The sequence below is a fragment of the Lepisosteus oculatus genome, unplaced genomic scaffold, assembly GCF_040954835.1.
Source record: "Lepisosteus oculatus isolate fLepOcu1 unplaced genomic scaffold, fLepOcu1.hap2 HAP2_SCAFFOLD_52, whole genome shotgun sequence".
Lineage (NCBI taxonomy): Eukaryota > Metazoa > Chordata > Actinopteri > Semionotiformes > Lepisosteidae > Lepisosteus > Lepisosteus oculatus.
In genome coordinates this window covers 372,875-391,547 of record NW_027168064.1, presented here as the reverse complement: position 1 = coordinate 391,547, position 18,673 = coordinate 372,875, and the positions used below count along the sequence as shown (strand labels likewise).

Sequence of the window (18,673 nt, the reverse complement as noted above, 5' to 3'; positions counted from 1 at the left end):
TACGGATCGTCTCTAATCGGTCCCTACAGTTGGAAGGCTCCTTGAAGCGTGCACCCCCATCATTCATCTTTGCGCATCTGTGAAAGGTAGACTCTTGAGCAATGTTTGAGCCAGCTCTAAGGCAACTAGTGCTATTGGACAGACACCTCTGGAAGATCCTAAGAGTCTCTTAACACCACTTCCAGCAGCAAGCTTAATTGTTCGCTGGAGGTCTCCCACCCAGGTACTGACCAGGCAAAGAATCACCAGTACATTGAATGAGGAAGTTAATCCTGAAATCCAATTACATATCTCAAGGTAAGACAAATCCATAAGAACATGTCTTAGTATTACTTCGTTTACATTAGTATGGCACTGAGTTGGAGCTCCTCTTTAAGCTGTGGTTTAGTTTTGCATTCATGTGTTTCTAGAGCAGTTATTTATGGGGGTGGGTGGGTCTTCCACAGAGGCTCAGGACAAATCCCCCGCCTGAAAGTCTAATGTGTGCGTTCAGACAGTCACAGGTCAAGAGCCAGGCAGGAGGACAATGGACAGAAGAGCCAACGAACTAAAAATGAAAGAACAAATATGAAAAAGCCACCATCTTTTTCTTTTTGACATTTTCCGACTTTCATGCAAGCCAGGACAAAGTTGCTCGTAGCTACTTGTGGATTCAAATACTCTATCGAGTGCTTTGATGAGTTTTTGCAATTTGATTGTCGTCCTGTCAGCCTGTTTCTGTTTTTTTTTTTTCAATCTAGGGATGGAAAGTATGAGGGAAATGATGGAGCAATCAATAACCGCTCCGGAAAAATGGCAGAAAGAAATGGTCCGTCACTAAGGACATTTGTGAAGCAGAGGAGTGACATCACCACAAAGGCGACACATTCTGCTGATGGTTTTGGTGAATAATGATTGAGGCGCGTTAAGAGAAAGGGAGCTGTGTCAGCATGCGTAGGCTGCAAACGATCAAGCAAAGGTTTACTCCATGCTGAAAAGAGAAGAAAAGAAGCACAACGTTTCGACTGTGGAGCCTTCTGCGCCATCTTCTTTAGCGGTGATGATGTTTACATTGGAAAAACGGAGACATGCGTCCCTGGGTGGGCTTGAACCACCAACCTTTCGGTTAACAGCTGAACGCGCTAACCGATTGCGCCACAGAGACTGACGGCCGCTTGTGTTCCCTACATTTGCAGGTTTATGGTCAAAGAAAACAATCACTTGCGCTTCTTGCAGCCGGCAATCTTTTTCCACTGACAACCAAGAAATGGATTTCATCTTTCACAAGCTGTATGGATTTCTTCAAAAACAAGTTATTCCAGAAAGGAAATGAATTCTTACATTAAACTGAACCAAGCTGTACATGTTTGTCTGAAATGAGACATTCGGCACAACAAGACACGGAGAGAGGCACCGCTGGTATTCAGACCCAGGATCGCCTGCTTACTAGGCGGGCACTTTAAGCCACTAGGGAACAGCGCCAGCGGAGCACCGCGCTTTTACAGACACTTGGACACATCTGCGTTCGGTGTGCACTTAACCTGCTCTCTGAGCCCGTTGCCTCCGTCCCATTTAATAGCAGAACTGACGCCAAGAGAAATGATGAGAAATGGCATTTATCGGGCACTTTTCATGTCCAAGGAGTTCAATGCCCTTGACACCTCCCCAAGGCGACAGAGCTGTGCATTCTTTGGCGACACCATTTTTTCTTTTGTTTAATTTCTATACTTATTGATAGAATAAAAACGATATGTCATGTACTGTAAGGGAAATGTCTCTTTTCATGGGGAAAGCTAGCACCAGCAAATGTTGTGTTTAGAAGAAGTGATTTAACATGACACGTGACCTAATTTACCGGAGCAAAAGCTCACCCAGCAAGCCCTGCTTTACTTCTACAGGAGAGAAGTACTGTAGAGTCTGCAAGATGTTCAGCTGGGTAGCTACGTCAGCATGCCTCGGCTGCAAAGGAACAAGTACTAGGTTTATTGCATGCTGAAAAGAGAAGAACGGAAACACAGCGTTTCGACTGTGAGGTCTTCTCACACCTGAAGAAGCCTCACACCTGTAAAAGGCTCCATTGTTTTCTTTTTTCTCTTTTCAACATGGAATACACCTATTGTCTCCAAGATGTGACAATTTCACGGTGTTTTGGAAGAAAACGTTTTTTCTTTGAATTCAAAATCAATCGGAATTTCAGCACGACACATCAACACTTTTTCTGTTTTAAGGAGATGATATTTTAAACCTGATAAAAATAGTAGGAAACACAAGTTTCTTGCTGTGAAAATTTAGATGGGGAGGTGTACTACTAGTAGCAGTGTAGAGCTCTCTGTGGTGGAGTGCAAGCGCCTGTTCTATGGGCCAGTGGCGTAATGGATAACGCGTCTGACTTCGGATCAGAAGATTGTAGGTTCGAGTCCTGCCTGGCTCGTGAGGCTTTTAAACCTCTCAGGTTCCTCGGTAACAGGTTGCCGTCATGTATATGAACTATAGAAAAGCATCTGCCACAACCCGTAAATTAGCACGCAAGTGCGGGCTAGTTAACACAGAACTGTATGGAGATCATCTCCAGCTCCGAGCTCAATTGCAATGAAAAAACATGCAGAACAGAACTGGAGAGCAGCTGAATTTGTGCTCAGTAGGGTGGGGAGGACTCAGCATTGCTATTGTTCTAATTGGCATGAACTGCAGGGGATGTGAATCAGAACATGTCAGTTAGTTCGATCATTGCGTCAATATGTAGGCCACGTTAATACAGAATTATTACTTTGTCTGTCTCGTCTTTGTATATAGCTGAATGTCCCTGACAATTTCATGTTAGTTTTTAAGAACGACATTGGTGCTAATATATACATATATAGCATATAAGGAACACGTAAAAGTTTAGTCCATGCTGAAAAGATAAGAAAACCGCCACAACGTTTCATCTTGGAATAAATCTTTACTTGTTGTTTTGCAGCCTACCCATTCTGACCTAACTCCTCCCTTGAAATTGCCAAACAGATAAGGGTACGTAACGGCTCATGCGATGCTCAGTTGCAATTTGTCCCAAAACAAACAAGAACAGCAGCTGAGGGTTTGAGTTTGAACATGCACTGTATTAAAGCAGCTTTTATTTCCATTGATAAATGCTATATATTCCTACAGAGATTCTCCAGGTGAGTAAGCGATTCCTGTTTCTGTTTCTATTTCTGTTTCATATATATATATACAGTATATATACAGTATTGTACTATTATTATATAATTCGTTACACTGTGGCTGTGTTGTGTGTGTTAAGCTGCTGTTGCACTGCAATTTCCCTCACGGGATCAATAAAGTATCTATCTATAAGAAGACATTACCAACAACGACCACAAGATGGAGATATTGTCTAGACATTACCAACAACGACCACAAGATGGAGATATTGTCCAAAGAGGCAAGAAGGGCAAAGCCGCGATAAGGTAAAATCATTTTTTGTAAGAGATTGCTGTCAGAATGCACATCCGTATCCCAAACAGAATCTCTAGTAAAATATGATCATTTGTGAAACAGGCAAATGAGTGTCTGCTACAATATGATTGCTACAGATGCAGCCATTCAAAATGTGCGGGCGATACTGCATTATTTTCCGGTACGCTGTACGCAGTCTACCGCGAGTTACCGGTAAATACCGCGAGTTACCGGTAAATACCGCTAGCAAAATAATAGTATCCGGAATTTCCGCAAGGTGGAGCTAATAAAGCTCAACTTCTCATGTTTGAGCTGTAGCCATCAAAGTCTTTAATGAAGATATTACTAATAGTATTAATAATAAATGACCTTGGACAAGCTGTAAACTCAAAGTATTGCCCTGGTCCACATTATTTTTTTCACTGACCTTCTTTGTAAAAGTAACACCACAGCATTTCGCAATCACGCATTTTTTTCCAATCATGCAAAGTACAGTAATTTTTGAGAATCGATTCACCATGCCTTTCACATGCTCATAAAAGAGATTGATTTAGGAACATAAACATATTACCGTATGCAAACTGTACTGTATACAGTTTGTATATGTATATGTATATGTATATGTATATTTAATGTCTTAACTGTGCCCGTTTAAGTATTGAATATTTATATGGAATTTTACCACTGAAGGGAAATCTTAGTGCCTGAGCATAAAAAGAATAGGAGCGTAATGCAACGCGTGTGAAGGCCATAAACGATATTAATTTTGGAACATAAACATACAGTATATGGCTGGTCTCGGTACTTTAAAGAAAACATACACGAAACATGGTTTCATTATGACCAGAATCAGTCTTGAGATATTTTTAACTTGATTTACAGTATTTGAGAGGTATGTCTTGACACCGATACTACGTAAATACTCCTCACGTATATGTTTCTAGGTTTATATTATGCATTTCATACGGTCAAATTGCTTTTGAGCAACTGATAAGAAGCGCGAAACGGTATGCCCAGGGCGTTTTAGTTTTTGTTTTGTTTTAATGCAGTGCAGTGGATTGATTAGAGATATCAAGTACATACAAGTCATTTTTTAAATGTTGTAGTTCGTCTTGTAAAAATGTTACGAGTACATCATCTGTCAACAATTACACAGGTTCTGTTTCCATATTGCGGTTTTTGGTTACGTAATACTATTTTCTAATTTCACGTTGTGAATATATGATTTGGGCAAACAGAGCCGCAAAGAAGTACATTATGGGTTGTTGTTGTTTTTTTGCAGTTTTATCTAAAATAAGCGATGCTTAAACCTTTGTCTGATTCTTGTGAAACTATCCACACGACAGTTACCTAGGAGTTGACTTCAGTGATGTCACTGATGGGATGTTTCTAAAAATCCATCCTCTGTAAAACATCTTCTCTAGTTGTTCTGCATATGTATTCGCTAATGAAGCTGTGTGTTCTGAGCCTGGTTCTCTACATTTCTGTATGAACCAGCTTAGAGGGCTAAAGACAGCTTGTGTTTAAATTGAGTGTAAGGTAATTTATGCTTCTAAAGTCATGGTCAGCATTTATTATTGTACTGTGCTGTAAACTTCTTCTGTGCCTAATTACATTATTTTATAGTCGATAATGTTTCTGTAGTGCTTTTTCAGCCCTCAGCATGTGACTGCGCTGGTGGTGCTGTGGGTTAGGTTCCTGACTCCTATGTCACATGGTCTGTGGTTGAATCTCATGGAACTATGACTTTAATTTTTAACAAACATTTCTTTGAAAAAATGAAACATTTCCCTTGGTCAGAGATTAAATAAAACCTCACTCGCATCAAAACAAATTTATATTTCTAAATATCACAACATGATCGAATTTACGTCTTTTTAATAACAATGAATAGTCACCTATGCGTTACAAAATAAACATTTATATTGATTTGAATCGAGTTTTGATTTAAATCGTAAACGCGTGTTTAAAGGCGATATACTGTATAAAAGCGCTGATTCTTATGGAATGTGTTTGGCCGGGGATTCAAAAAAAATATTTTTTTTAATCGCGTATCTAAGGAAAATTGCAGTATAACTTTGTTCATGCACAAACAGTGGCATGTTACATTATAATTTGGGTGTCTCCTCTTGCCAGAAAGCTCTAAATTGGATTTTGAGTGCGGTTTTTGACTTTTTCTAAATTGCAACCCATAAATAAAGCTGATACAGTTTAGACTTACTGTATTCTAAACTGTATTACAACATCACATTGGACAATGCAACGTAAATTGCAAAAATGCACTTGGAATCTGTCCAAGCCCTACTACGAAAATTATTAAAACTGCGACACTTATCATTCATCTTTAAATAAACTTTATTTTATATAGCGTTTTAAGCGAATAGGTAATTAGATTGCTCATAAACCTAATCGCTTTTTCTACATAAACACAGCGTGATTGCTCTCTGAAAATGCTTTTTTCTTTATATTTAGGCTCAGATTTCAACTATAGATTGTATTATTATAAACTTTCTTGGAAAAATGTCTTTTATGTAAACCATGTTTGCTATTAATTCATTTAGGGCTAAAATACGTTCATTGTCTTCCAATCGAGTCGAGTTGACATTGGAAGCTTGCCACGCCCGGACTGTTACACCAACGCATTAGCATGTTGAAGCGATTTCATTGAGGAGGCCATCTACTAGTTAACACTGTACTTCCTACTTTGAAAACACCTGTGAAATTGGTTTAATTCGTCACAGCCAGCACTCCGGCAGAGAGGGGGGTTGTACTCGTTAATGTCTGATGACATACAAGTGGAAAGATTACAGATTTTAATCGTTTTTTTTCTGAACCAGGGAAAATCTGATCATGTTTCTCTATAACAATAATAAAAAACTTTATTTTAAATTATTTTACATATCCCGCTTGCACATCGCACGACTTTAATAAATCTATTCTTTATTAATACTAAATAAATAATACTAAAAATACTACAGGAAAGAGGTCACTTGATTTTTGGAATAATTCCAAATAGCACAATGATCCACTGGCATTCCTGAAGTCTGTTTAGTGCATAATCTTCCAAATACAATCACTAAGCAATTATAAGAATTATACCATCCTATTTCTTTGTGATGTCCTGTAAAAACTAAACCTATTTTTATAAGGCTTTTACTCAAAAGGTTTCCAAACACACAAAGCATTTGTGAAGTACTATAGTATTTCTAAAGGTTACTGGTACAACATCAATCATTAAAGCTTAACAATAAAGTTTAGATTGCTGACTATGGACTAACTACATTAACTAACTGCAATGCAACATTATACATTTTACAAGAATATCTGGTTGAATTCTTGCATTTGTAGCCAATTTAATGCGAGAGAAATAAGCCAATTTAATTATTTCACAAAAAATAATGTAATATAAAATGGATGTTTTTAACTTTATTGTAGTGTTTTAGAAACTAATATGTCTTCAAAAATGGTTGTTTTTCACTCCTAGGAATGAAAGCTGTTGTTATATGATGTTTATTTTCAAATTTGGAAAAATCAAAGGATTCTAGCTTTCTCCCCTTGCAGGCATCGGACACAGAGAACCTCATGGTTTTCCTAAAAATCATTTTTTATGTTCCCTGGTGTTCCAAACTTAGTTTTAATTTGTTATTATGTTAAAAACAGGGTAATAAATTTCTAATTGGACTATAAATAATGTCATATTGTCTGCTATAAAACTGATGTTTTCAACTCTATTGTAGAGATTCTAGAATCATCTAATAGAGAATTGAAATAAAAAAAGGGCATAAGAAAACATTACCAACAACGACCACAAGATGGAGATATTGTCTAGACATTACCAACAACGACCACAAGATGGAAATATTGTCCAAAAAGGCAAGAAGGGCAAAGCCGCGATAAGGTAAAATCATTTTTTGAAAGAGATTGCTGTCAGAATGCACAACTGAATCCCAAACAGAATCTCTAGTCAAATATGATCATTTGTGAAACAGGCAAATGAGTCTCTCAGGTGCCCATTGCTCATTTTCAGACACATTTATGCAATACTTTCACCATGCGTTGAGCAATAGGGATTAAAGATACCAGAGGTAAGGTTTAAAAGTGATTCTGAGGTGCAACACATCAGCAATACAGCTAGGCATCTGAAATGCGGGGTTTGAGAGCCCTTCAGGGAACACCGTACCCTAAAGGTACCAGAAGTCCAGTAGTATAAGCATTAAGTCACTGTCACCCCTGTTACAATGTGATTGCTACATATCTTCATTTCTTTGGTTTTTAAGGAGTAAGAGTGCAGGGGGTCTAAATCTGCGATCCAGTGTGTTGAAGTATTTCACAACATTACCTGTAGCCCGTATGGAAATAAATACTAATTCTGATTATTGCCCTGGGCATGTACCAATAAATCACTGAGCATATATATATATATCACTGTGTTGAAGCTAGAGACCTGTATGTAATATTATGGTGCTAAAATGTCATTTTCACATATATTAATGTAATAAATGATTGCTTATGCTTTATAAACAAATCTAATTAAAATAAATGATTAAGTTTTGTATTTATCTTGTACCATAGAACATGATTTTCTTTGTATTTCAAGCCCACAAAGTGTCCAAATGACGCACTACATGATATAAGGAAGATTATCACATGCATATCGGTATTATCTTTCTTATGAAAATGCATTCCTTTCATTACCTTTTACTTTTTAAAATGAACTCAAATTGTGTATAATGTAATAATTTAAGTAGAAGTGCTTCACTGCTCTATGCCGTCTGGAAATAAATCCTCAGACTACTTACTGCCCTGGGCATGTACCAATAAATTACAGGAGCACATCTATATATCACTGCGTTGAAGCAGGAGACACACAATCACTGCAAACACATCCTAAATACAGTGTTCTAGCACCTTTGACCTCATCCAGAACATATCATTTCTTGAAAGGGATTGCTGTCCGAATGCACATCTGAATCCCAAACAGAATCTCTAGTAAAATACGATCATTTGTGAAACAGGCAAATGACTGTCTCAGGGGCCCATTCCTCATTCTCAAGACACATGTATGCAGTACGTACACCATGCATTGAGCAATAGGGATTAAAGACACCACAGCTAAGGTTAGAAGTCATTCTGACTATATTCTAAAATATTGGACTCATATTCTTATGATGGCAGACATGATGCTGCGTTTAAAACCGGGGTTAATGGACATTATATGACTGTCAATTCTGTTTTGTTTTGGAGACTCTTGGCTGCCTATATGGTACACTGCAGCGTGAAGGAATTATTTTCCAAAACTGTGTCAGCTCAAAAGTTGTAAGAGAACCTCTCCAGCTGCTTTAACTCTCTTCATTTTTGTCATTTAATTGTCTGTCGGCACTATGTGGCAGCGTTGCATGACAACCCCTCTCACCACGGAAAGGAACCTAACAGCTTTGGTAAGAGAGGAGAAAAGGACCTGGCCAGTAAGGGGCACGAACCCGTGACTTTGGCGTTATTAGCACCATGCTCTAACCAACTGAGCTAACCGGCCTCACGACAGTGGCTCTCTCTGTGCTGCAAAAAATCGAACTCAGGGAATTTCTTTTGCCCTCCTTTGAATAGAAAGCCGTGTAATTCAGTGTACGGGCTTTCTCATGCAGTTTCATGGTTCTTGTAACCCAAATCCTACACTGGCCTGAAGTGCCCCCCATTTCACAGAATTTTTCAGCTGATTTAAAATGTACCTAAAGGAGAAGCATTATTGAAGACGATCAATTACCAAGAGCTTTTGTCAAAGGTTTTGGTGGTCATTTTTAATGACCACAGAGCGCTGTGACCTCGGTTTTACATCTCATCCAAAAGACAGCACCCTTTTACAACACAGCGTCTCCGTCACTATGCTGGGGCATTGGGACCCGCACAGACCTCAGGGTGAGCGCCCCACCGCCGGCACCATTAACACCGCTTCCAGCTGGAAGCTTTGTTTTTCCCTGTAGCTCACCCTCATCCGGGTACTGACCTGGCTCACACCTGCTTTGCTTCAGTGGGTTTTCAGTTGCGAGTTGCAAGGGGATGCAAGTGATGGAGCAGCTCGCTGCAAAAGCCACTGCATTGGCCGGGAATCAAAGCCGAGCCTCCCGCGTGGCAGGCGAGAATTCTACCACTGAACCACCAACGCTCAGAACCCGGGCCTTCAAAAAAGACGCTTTTTTGGTGCTCTGTGCAAAAAGCGTCGACATCTGCTTCCAGCTGTAAAATGCCATTCGCGGACGCTGAAGAACTTATTTGCAAGGGAGCGGGTACAAGCAATTTGGCATTTTAAAACCACCAGGAACACCGAACAGGCGCGCTTCTTTGCTTGCGCCGAAACACAACGACAGGAGGTGGACAACGTAGTCGGCAGGATTCGAACCTCTTTCTGTCTATTATATACTAAATGTTCTCTTGTCTGTCTCTTGTTTGTATAGAACTGAATGTCCCTGACAATGTACTGTTAGTTTTAATTGAAGAACGGCATTTGTGTTCAAATATATCAGACAAGTTTACGTAACTGCTCATGCGACACTCAGTTGTAATTAGTCAAGAAATAAAGTCGAACAACAGCTGCGGGTTTGATTCTGAACGTATCAGATTGCAGCACCTTTTACTTCCATTGACAAATGATAGAGATTCGAAGAGAGATCCTTCAGACCAGCAAGCAAACCCACGGCTATTTCGGTTTTCTATCTAGGCAACGTTGGTGTCTGCAATAGCATACATGAAAGCCTGATGCAATTTCTGTGGCTAAATTTGTTGCACGTCATGCACAGTAAGAGTGTTTCTAACACCAAATAAAAAGTCAACAATTAGCGATCACGCCTTCTCCTCAGTTAACCCACTGAAACCCTTGCTGTTAACAGTTCTTTAATGCATGCTTTACGAGCACCTACATATTGTGTCGGTTCTTTCAGTTTTATTCATTAGGTTTTCAAAGGCATAAGTAGAACACCAGAGGTGCGAACGCAAGATGTGTGGTTATCTGAAGAACTCATTTCCATGGCAGCGGGGCCAAGCTATTTAGTGTTTTTATAGTACCAGGGAAGGAGAAGCGGCACTTCACCTTTGCCGCGCAGGCACAAGGAGACGTGCGGCAGACGTCGTAGTCGGCAAGATTTGAACCTGCATGGGGAGTCCCCAACGGATTTCGAGTCCATCGCCTTAACCACTCGGCCACGACTACAGCGAGTTCACCATCGCCGCATTCCTCCTTTAATCTAACACGGAGTGCGACGTGGCTGCGGAAACCTTTTCAAAGTCGCTCTCCGTTAAAAAAAAATAATACCTTTGACAAAATACGTGCCGGCAGACAGACACGCCTCAGAGGGTTTAAGGCTGGCTTCATGTCGGAATGATAAAGTCTCCCCGTCCGGACATGAAAATGCCACTTTGTTACACACAAAAAAAGAATCAACAACAGAGAAATGCCCACAAGCATTTGAAAAGCCGCACCACGTCGCACTTGAAATAGCTCTTACATTAGTGGTAGACGCAGGAATCGCATTTTTATTTACGCTCTTACCAACGCGATGGAAAGCAAAACAAAGCAAAGCAGAGCAAAACAAAACGAACAAACGAAAACCCTGCACATAACGCCGTTACGTGCCCAAGTGGTATTGTACGTCATCCTAGCACTGCACCCCGGGGCGTACGGTACATGGGAACGAGCACACGCCATGAATCGTCTCGAATCACTCCCTACAGCTGTAAGGCGCCTTGAAGCGTGCACCCCCAACATTCTTCTTTGCGCATCTGTGATAGGTAAACTCTTGAGCAAACTCTGAACCAGCTCTAAGGAAACTAATCCGATTAGACGTAACTTTGACTCATCTTTTTACGCTCAGTGCTGGATTGCTCAAACTCCAGCTAGGGTTAGGGTTAGCATTACCACGCTACTTAGACACTTTGTTTACGCTCAGTGCTGGATTTTGGGAACTTCAGGACGAGTGGGAATTTTCTCCTATCTGTCCATTCTGTTTTGTTTTGGAGACTCTTGGCTGCCTATGTTGTACAGTGCAGCGTGAAGGAAACATTTTCCAAAACTGTGTCAGCTCAAGAGTTGTAAGAAAACCTCTCCAGCTGCTACAACTCTCTTCATTTTTGTCATTTAATGTGACACTCGATGTATAACTGGAGCCTCACATATGCAAATGGTGCGGCTCCAGTTCGACACCCAGTTCGACACCACTTTACAGTATATGACAAAAGCATGGCAAACTGTGCCGGACCAGCAGATAACTTCCGCTTATTTTGACCATATTAAACATTGGAAATCTTCCCACTTGCATTTGTGACACTTGATTTTGGCTCCACCTAAGAAACTCTTAAATCTTCTAACACTTTTCTCTTCTCCCGCAACACTTGTCTGTCGGCACTATGTGGAAGCGTTGCATGACAACCCATCTCACCACGGAAAGGAACCTAACAGCTTTGGTAAGAGAGTAGAATTACCTGAAGAACTGCTTTCCATGGAAGCAGGACCAAGCGATGTAGCATTTTTATAGTACCAGGAAAGGAGAAGCGGCACTTCGCCTTTGCCACACAGGCACAAGGCGACGTGCAGCAGACGCCGTAGTCAGCAGGATTCGAACCTGAGCGGGGAGTCCTCAATGGATTTCAAGTCCATCGCCTTAACTACTCGGCCACAACTACAGTGAGCTCGCCGCCGCCGCATTCCTCCTCCGGAGTGCGAGGTGTCTGCGGAAACCTTTTTAAAGTCGCTCTCCGTTAAAAAAAAAATACCTTTCACAAGATACATGCCGGCAGACAGACACGCCTCAGAGGGTTTAAGGCTAGCTTCACGTTCAAATGATAAAGTCTCACCGTCCGGATGTCAAAATGCAACTTTGGCAGACAGAAAAAAAACATCAACAAACCACAAATGTGGACAAGGATTTTACAAGCTGCACCACACTGCACTTTCAAAAGCATTTACATTCGTGTTAGACGCAGGAATTGTCCTTGTTTTGCGCGCTTACGAACGCCATACAAATAAAACAGGTCTACGGGTCTGAAACCTGCTCCACGGAAAACAGTTCTGTTGCGCTTTTGATCAAAGGGAGATTCTCTGTTCTTACTTTTTCATGACATAACACCCAAAGGGGCTTCTTTGGAGCTGGATTCCAACCAGCATCCTAAAGTTTCTTGGTCGTATCCTTTACAGTCCTCTGTTCGGTCGACATGGAACAGAAGGGGGCAGCTTTCCTCACACATACAGTGCAGTTCTGCATCAGACCTCTAACTCGTTTCCTTAGCTTGGATTTAAGCCACGAAGCAGGCTTCTACTGTATAAACGTCTAGAGGAATCACAAACTATTTGAGAGGCCATCATCCCAGGGGGAACTGACAAAGTCTATCCCTAAACACCTAGCGCAGTCTCTCGAGAGACTGTCAAAAATCGCTTTCTCCGTTTGTGCTGCAAGTAAGTGAAAATGCGGTCTCAACCCAGAGCCACTTGGCAGCAGCGGCACGTAAATACTGTTACTGCCACTGCTCGATACCGACGTTAGCCTACTATACCATGTTCAGCCACCGCTAGAAAATGTACAGCTCTAGTACTGGAGCAAACAGAAGGAGGGCCAACATCTAACAGGCACACGTGTCAGACATAGAGAGCGCCGAGGATGGGATTCGAACCCATGCGTGCAGAGCACAATGGATTAGCAGTCCATCGCCTTAACCACTCGGCCACCTCGTCAATGAAACTGGGCTGTCCAGACACGGGTTGGCACGCTCCAGATGATCTTTTTCTTTTTTTTCCCTCGTACTCGAGGGTCCTTTTCCTGTTCCACATGCGATTTCAACATTTTCCTTGGGAGATGTCAAGCCAGCAAGCCACTGCTGTGGTTCAGTGGCCAGTGTGGAGTTCAGTGGCCCTGTTGTACACAGAAAGCACATTGAGCTCCTTGGACATGAAAAGTTCCAGATAAAAGCCATTTGTCATCCTTTCTCTTGGTGTCGATGTTGCTATTGTATGTAAAGGTGGCAACTTGCTCAGCGAGCAGGCGGAGCACACACCGAATGCAGATGTGTCTGAGTGGTGTGTCCAAGTGGCTGCAAAAAAACAGTACTCCCGGGGCGCCGTGGCTTAGTTGGTTAAAGCGCCTGTCTAGTAAACAAGAAATCCTGGGTCCGAATCCCAGCGGTGCCTTTTTTTGTGCTGTGTTCTCGAACAGAACTGGTCATTATGGACAACCGCATACGCCTAGACTTAATTAAATGCAAGTATTCATTTCCTGTCTTGAACGACTTGTTTTTCTTAAAATGGATGCAACTTGCAAAACATGAAATACAAACCTCGCTAATCAGCGCTCGCGGCTGGCAAAAAAAAAAGAAGTCAGCAATGTTTTTTTTCTTTAACCTTAACCCTGCTAATGGAGAAGAGTTAAACGACCGAGTCTATGCAGCTTAAACGGTGCTCACGTCGGGTTCTTAGCTGAAAGGGTGATAAATCCCGCTCACCCCAGTCCTTAATCTTTTAAAAGGATACAAAATTGAACCTAGTCGCCACATCACATACATCCTGTTCAACGATAAAAAGGTGACATCTATCCTCGATCCAGAGTAAATCCCACGTTGAGGGCATATTTTTTTCCACTTTACCATGAGTCGGGCTCGGCTGCACAGAGGCGAGAGCAGAGCAATGAGGTCACGGGGACAGGAGAGCCACACGCTGGCGGTTTAAACACGCGGAAGAAAACTGAGGGATCCACAGTATGTGGACCCTCCGTGCGCCATCAGTCCGCACTCCGGACTCTGAATCCTGCCATCCGAGTTAAGATCTCGGCGGAACCTGAGGCGCAGTTCTTTCTTAAAACGTAATCTGGTGAGCATTTCTAGAATCGTACTTGTATAGATGCAGCCTTTAATGTGTTGCTAGGTTAAAATTGATGACTTCTTGAACTTCAGTAGGCAACTGCCCTCTTGATTTTGGATTTAATTTCTTTATTACAGGGGCGCTTTTATGAAGACCGAGTCATGTTCAGGTACTTTGCTTGATGGAGGAAGCATATTTCGGACTCTGTGATCTGCTCACCTGGAAAGGTCTGCTGTACTACTACAAGAGAGAAGTAGAGTCTGGAAGAATGGACAATTTTATGATGCTTTGGAAGATAATGTTTTTTTTTTTCTTTGAAATTGAAATGAATCAGAATATCAGTGCAAAAGACAAACTCTTGGTTTGGTTTAAAGAGATATGGTTTTAAAACAGACAAAATGTAGAAAACAGGTGTTTCTCACTTTTGGAAGAGAATGGACCGGGGGTAATATTTTACAAGTTATATAATAGTAAAATATTATATAATAGGGGTAATAGTCGCGAGGGGCTTCAGCTTTTTCGTGCTTAATATGGTGCGCTGTGGCCACGGCAGATATGGGATCTATAAAAGCCGAAAATTCTCCGATCATTGCCTGACACAGCTCCTCAAAGCTATTACAGACCTCAGGTCCTTGTCTAGACATCCACTCGTGGACCGCTCGGCTGGTAGTTTTCCTTACTAACATAGCCTTTTCCTGTTCGGACGCTTCGGGCATAAACTGCAAAGTATATCTCAGCTCATCAATGTAGGTCTCCACATTATTCCCTGACACTGTCGGGTCAAACCTTTCTACATCTTTGGCTAACTGCCTCAGGGAGTGGAGGTTAATTTTTACAGTTTCTCCGTGGGCAGGGAGACGGCCGTGATCAGGAGCAGGGGGTCTATGCCTGAATTGAATCGCCCTTGCGTCTCGCGCAGGACTCGGCGATCTCCCCCATGCCGATCCGACCACAGACCCTGGCCGGGAGAAACCTCCTGGGTGAGCGCTCCGGGCTGCTAGGTGGGCTGGCATGTAAGTGGGATCTAGCCTGTTTTGCTTCCAGTACGGCAGCATCTAACTCCTTTTGCCTTTCCTGGCTGAGCTCATTTAAACTCTCAATTTCTTTTTCTTTTTCTTTCAAGCTCGCTTCTAGGTCTCTCCTAGCTACCTCAGCCGCAGTTTCTCTAGCAGACAGGTCATCTAATTTACCTAAAACTTCCCTGAGTCTGTCTTCACTTTCCTCACTTTTCACTCTCTTTTCTCTGATTATATCCAACAACTCAACTCGCTCCGCCTTATATCTTTCTAGCTTTCCCTGAAGCGTTTGAAACTTTGTCAGCTCGGACAAAGACAGTTCCAGCTGTTTAGCTAGATTTAAGGCGAAACTAGATAGGACCTGAACTGCGTTCACAGACCCTCCTGTGTTAAGCTGGTTCGCTACCTTAGCTACTAAATCTACTTGCAGCTTCTCAATATCATCAAAGTTCAACTTTTCGATACCGCTCCAGTAACCAGGATTGTCGTCGCTAGAAATAGTACTTATAAGCGACTCCACTTCAGACATTTTAGCAGCCATTGTCATTACGTCAGAGAAACTTTAAGAGTATTACTTTTTTTCCTTTTACCAAAATACAGTATGGAATCTAAACACCCGAGCAGATGGATTTCCAATCAGCACACGTTACACTAAACGCTAGAAAACAGGGGGATTTCTTTACGCAGTTATCAGCACACCCGGTATTCGCGTATAAAAGCCACGGTGCTGTGCTGAACTTGAACTCACAGCAACATCAGTTATTCTGTGCGATTGAGTCTCATTTCATTCTAAACTCGCCCACCCAGGGACGCCATTAAATGTAGTGGTTTGATGGGTTTACTGAGACACTTATTAATTGTAGCAGTAATCACGAGGTTGTTCGTTGGGGCTTTTAGAAAATCAATCGCCAGAACAACTAACAACGCACACACACGGGTTCAATACACGAGATACATTTATTAATATAAATTGTGCACCAAACATATACTAGTCTGCCTGGATACGAGCGGCAGACCTTACTGTGAGGGTTATCAATATACAAGATATATAATCTCGAAGAGATGCAAACACAAAGAGATACACAACAGAGAATATATGTCAATATATATCGTTCGGTTACCAAATCGCTAATCAGTGTTATTACCCATTGTTACTCTAAACTCGGAAGTAAATACATTACTCATGAATTAAATTGATAACAACTTGTGTTGAGGTACAATTGAATTCTCGAGACGCAATGTAGAACATGGGGTTAACTTATCCACTGTGTATGGATTTGGAATTTCCCGGCACGAACACCAAACCAGCTGACAAGCTCTGTTGCAGCCTCTGTTCCAGCGGTTGTCCAATGGGCGTTGTGTCGGCGTCCTCTGGCTACCAGCCAACCAGTCAAGGTGCAGCTCGGAGTAGGACGGGCGGAGGAATCTGACTGCGGCGCGCAGGGCAGTCGTTGCTCCGAGGGGATCTACCAGCAGTCCGGCTGGCTAGTAGAAAGTCTCTATGCACAGAGTGTGACCGCGAGTCCTCACAAGTCACTCTTTTGCCTGGGAAGAAACTGGTTCGTTCCCGGTCCAGCGCTGCTTCTGAATAAGCTATTCAGGTTGTCGACGAGGGTCCAACTGTAGGCTGCCGTTGATCAAACGGAGCATTCACGTTAGTAGAATTCTGAGTACGTACGGGATGCTTGGCCTCGCGCTTAGAACAAAGTCCAAGTCCCTATGCAGACAACAGCAGTTGTCACGTGATTGTCTCTGAGGATGCGCGAAAATGGCCAAGGAGAGCCCCGATCTGAGCTTGCGCTCCCTTTTTGACCAAGACACAGATGTGTGCTGATTGGTTGAGAGTTTGGCGGGCATTGGAGACCCACGTGGTATTACCACGCCCTGCCAGTCCCTGATTGGTTGGTCAAGGTGAGATATAAGTCACTTACTCTTGACACTTAAGAATGCAGTCCAGATGTCCATTCAGCACTCCCTAGACAGATAGGCGCCAATGGATGACCATTGATCATGATAGCCAGGCTTAGCTAAGTGCATCCCTGTCTGGGAGCTGTTCCCTATCAAAAGAAAACAACTTAAATCAGTCTGCATGAATACTTTCTCTGTGGCTGCACCACAGAGATGGGGGGTGAGATGGGGCTTCATTTAGGACAGCATACCAACGCTTAATTCTGTCTTATTAACAAGCATTGCCGCTACACTTGTATCCCAACTTTTGCAACTCGCAACTGAAAACCCACTGAAGCTAAGCAGGTGTGAGCCAGGTCAGTACCAGGATGAGGGTGAGCTACAGGGAAAAACAAAGCTTCCAGCTGGAAGTGGTGTTAATGGGCGCTCACTCTGAGGTCTGTACGGGTCCCAATGTCCCAATATAGTGACGGAGAAGCTGTGTTGGAAAAAGGGCGCTGTCTTTTGGATGAGATGTAAAACCGAGGTCATAGTGCTCTGTGGTCATTAAAAATGACCACCAAAACCTTTGACAAAAGCTCTTGGTAATTGATGGTCTTCAATAATGCTTCTCCTTTAGGTACATTTTAAATCAGCTGAAAAATGCTGTGAAATGGGGGGGCACTTCAGGCCAGTGTAGGATTTGGGTTACAAGAACTATGAACTGCACGAGAAAGCCCGTACACTGAATTACACGGCTTTCTATTCAAAGGACAAAAGAAATTCCCTGAGCTTGATTTTTTGCAGCACAGAGAGGACCACTGTTGTGAGGTCGGTTAGCTCAGTTGGTTAGATGGTGGTGCTAGTAACGCCAAGGTTGCGGGTTTGAGCCGCGTACGGGCCAGGTCCTTTTCTCCTCTCTTACCAAAGCTGTTAGGTTCCTTTCCGTGGTGAGATGGGTTGTCATGCAACGCTGCCACATAGCGCCGACAGACAAGAGTGTTGCGGGAGAAGAGAAATGTGTTTGAAGATTTAAGAGTGTCTTAGGTGCAGCCAAAATCAAGTGTCACAAATGCAAGTGGTTGGATTTCCATTGTTTAATGTGGTAAAAATAAGCGGAAGTAATCTGCCGGTCCGGCACAGTCTGCCATGCTTTTGTCATTTACTGTAAAGTGGTATTGAACTGGGTGTCGAACTGGAGCCTCACCATTTGCATATGTGAGGCTCCAGTTATACATCGAGTGTCACATTAAATGACAAAAATGAAGAGAGTTAAAGCAGCTGGAGAGGTTTTCTTACAACTTTTGAGCTGACAGTTTTGGAAAATGTTTCCTTCACGCTGCACTGTACAACATAGGCAGCCAAGAGTCTCCAAAACAAAACAGAATTGACAGATAGGAGAAAATTCCCACTCGTCCTGAAGTTCCCAAAATCAAGCACTGAGCGTAAACAAAGTGTCTAAGTAGCGTGGGAATGCTAACCCTAACCCTAGCGTAAAAAGATGAGTCAAAGTAACGTCTAA

General features: G+C 42.3%; 4 non-coding genes across 4 annotated transcripts; 1 reads left to right on the top strand and 3 right to left on the bottom strand.

The window, feature by feature from the left end:
• Nucleotides 1–1,070: 1,070 nt before the first annotated feature.
• On the bottom strand, nucleotides 1,071–1,144 carry trnan-guu (transfer RNA asparagine (anticodon GUU)). The gene has a single exon. It is a non-coding gene; the product is annotated as a tRNA-Asn (tRNA).
• Nucleotides 1,145–2,337: 1,193 nt separating this feature from the next.
• Nucleotides 2,338–2,410, top strand: trnar-ucg (transfer RNA arginine (anticodon UCG)). Its single transcript has one exon. It is a non-coding gene; the product is annotated as a tRNA-Arg (tRNA).
• Nucleotides 2,411–10,533: 8,123 nt separating this feature from the next.
• On the bottom strand, nucleotides 10,534–10,615 carry trnas-cga (transfer RNA serine (anticodon CGA)). Its single transcript has one exon. It is a non-coding gene; the product is annotated as a tRNA-Ser (tRNA).
• Nucleotides 10,616–13,047: 2,432 nt separating this feature from the next.
• Nucleotides 13,048–13,129, bottom strand: trnas-gcu (transfer RNA serine (anticodon GCU)). Its single transcript has one exon. It is a non-coding gene; the product is annotated as a tRNA-Ser (tRNA).
• Between the last annotated feature and the right edge of the window lie 5,544 nt (nucleotides 13,130–18,673).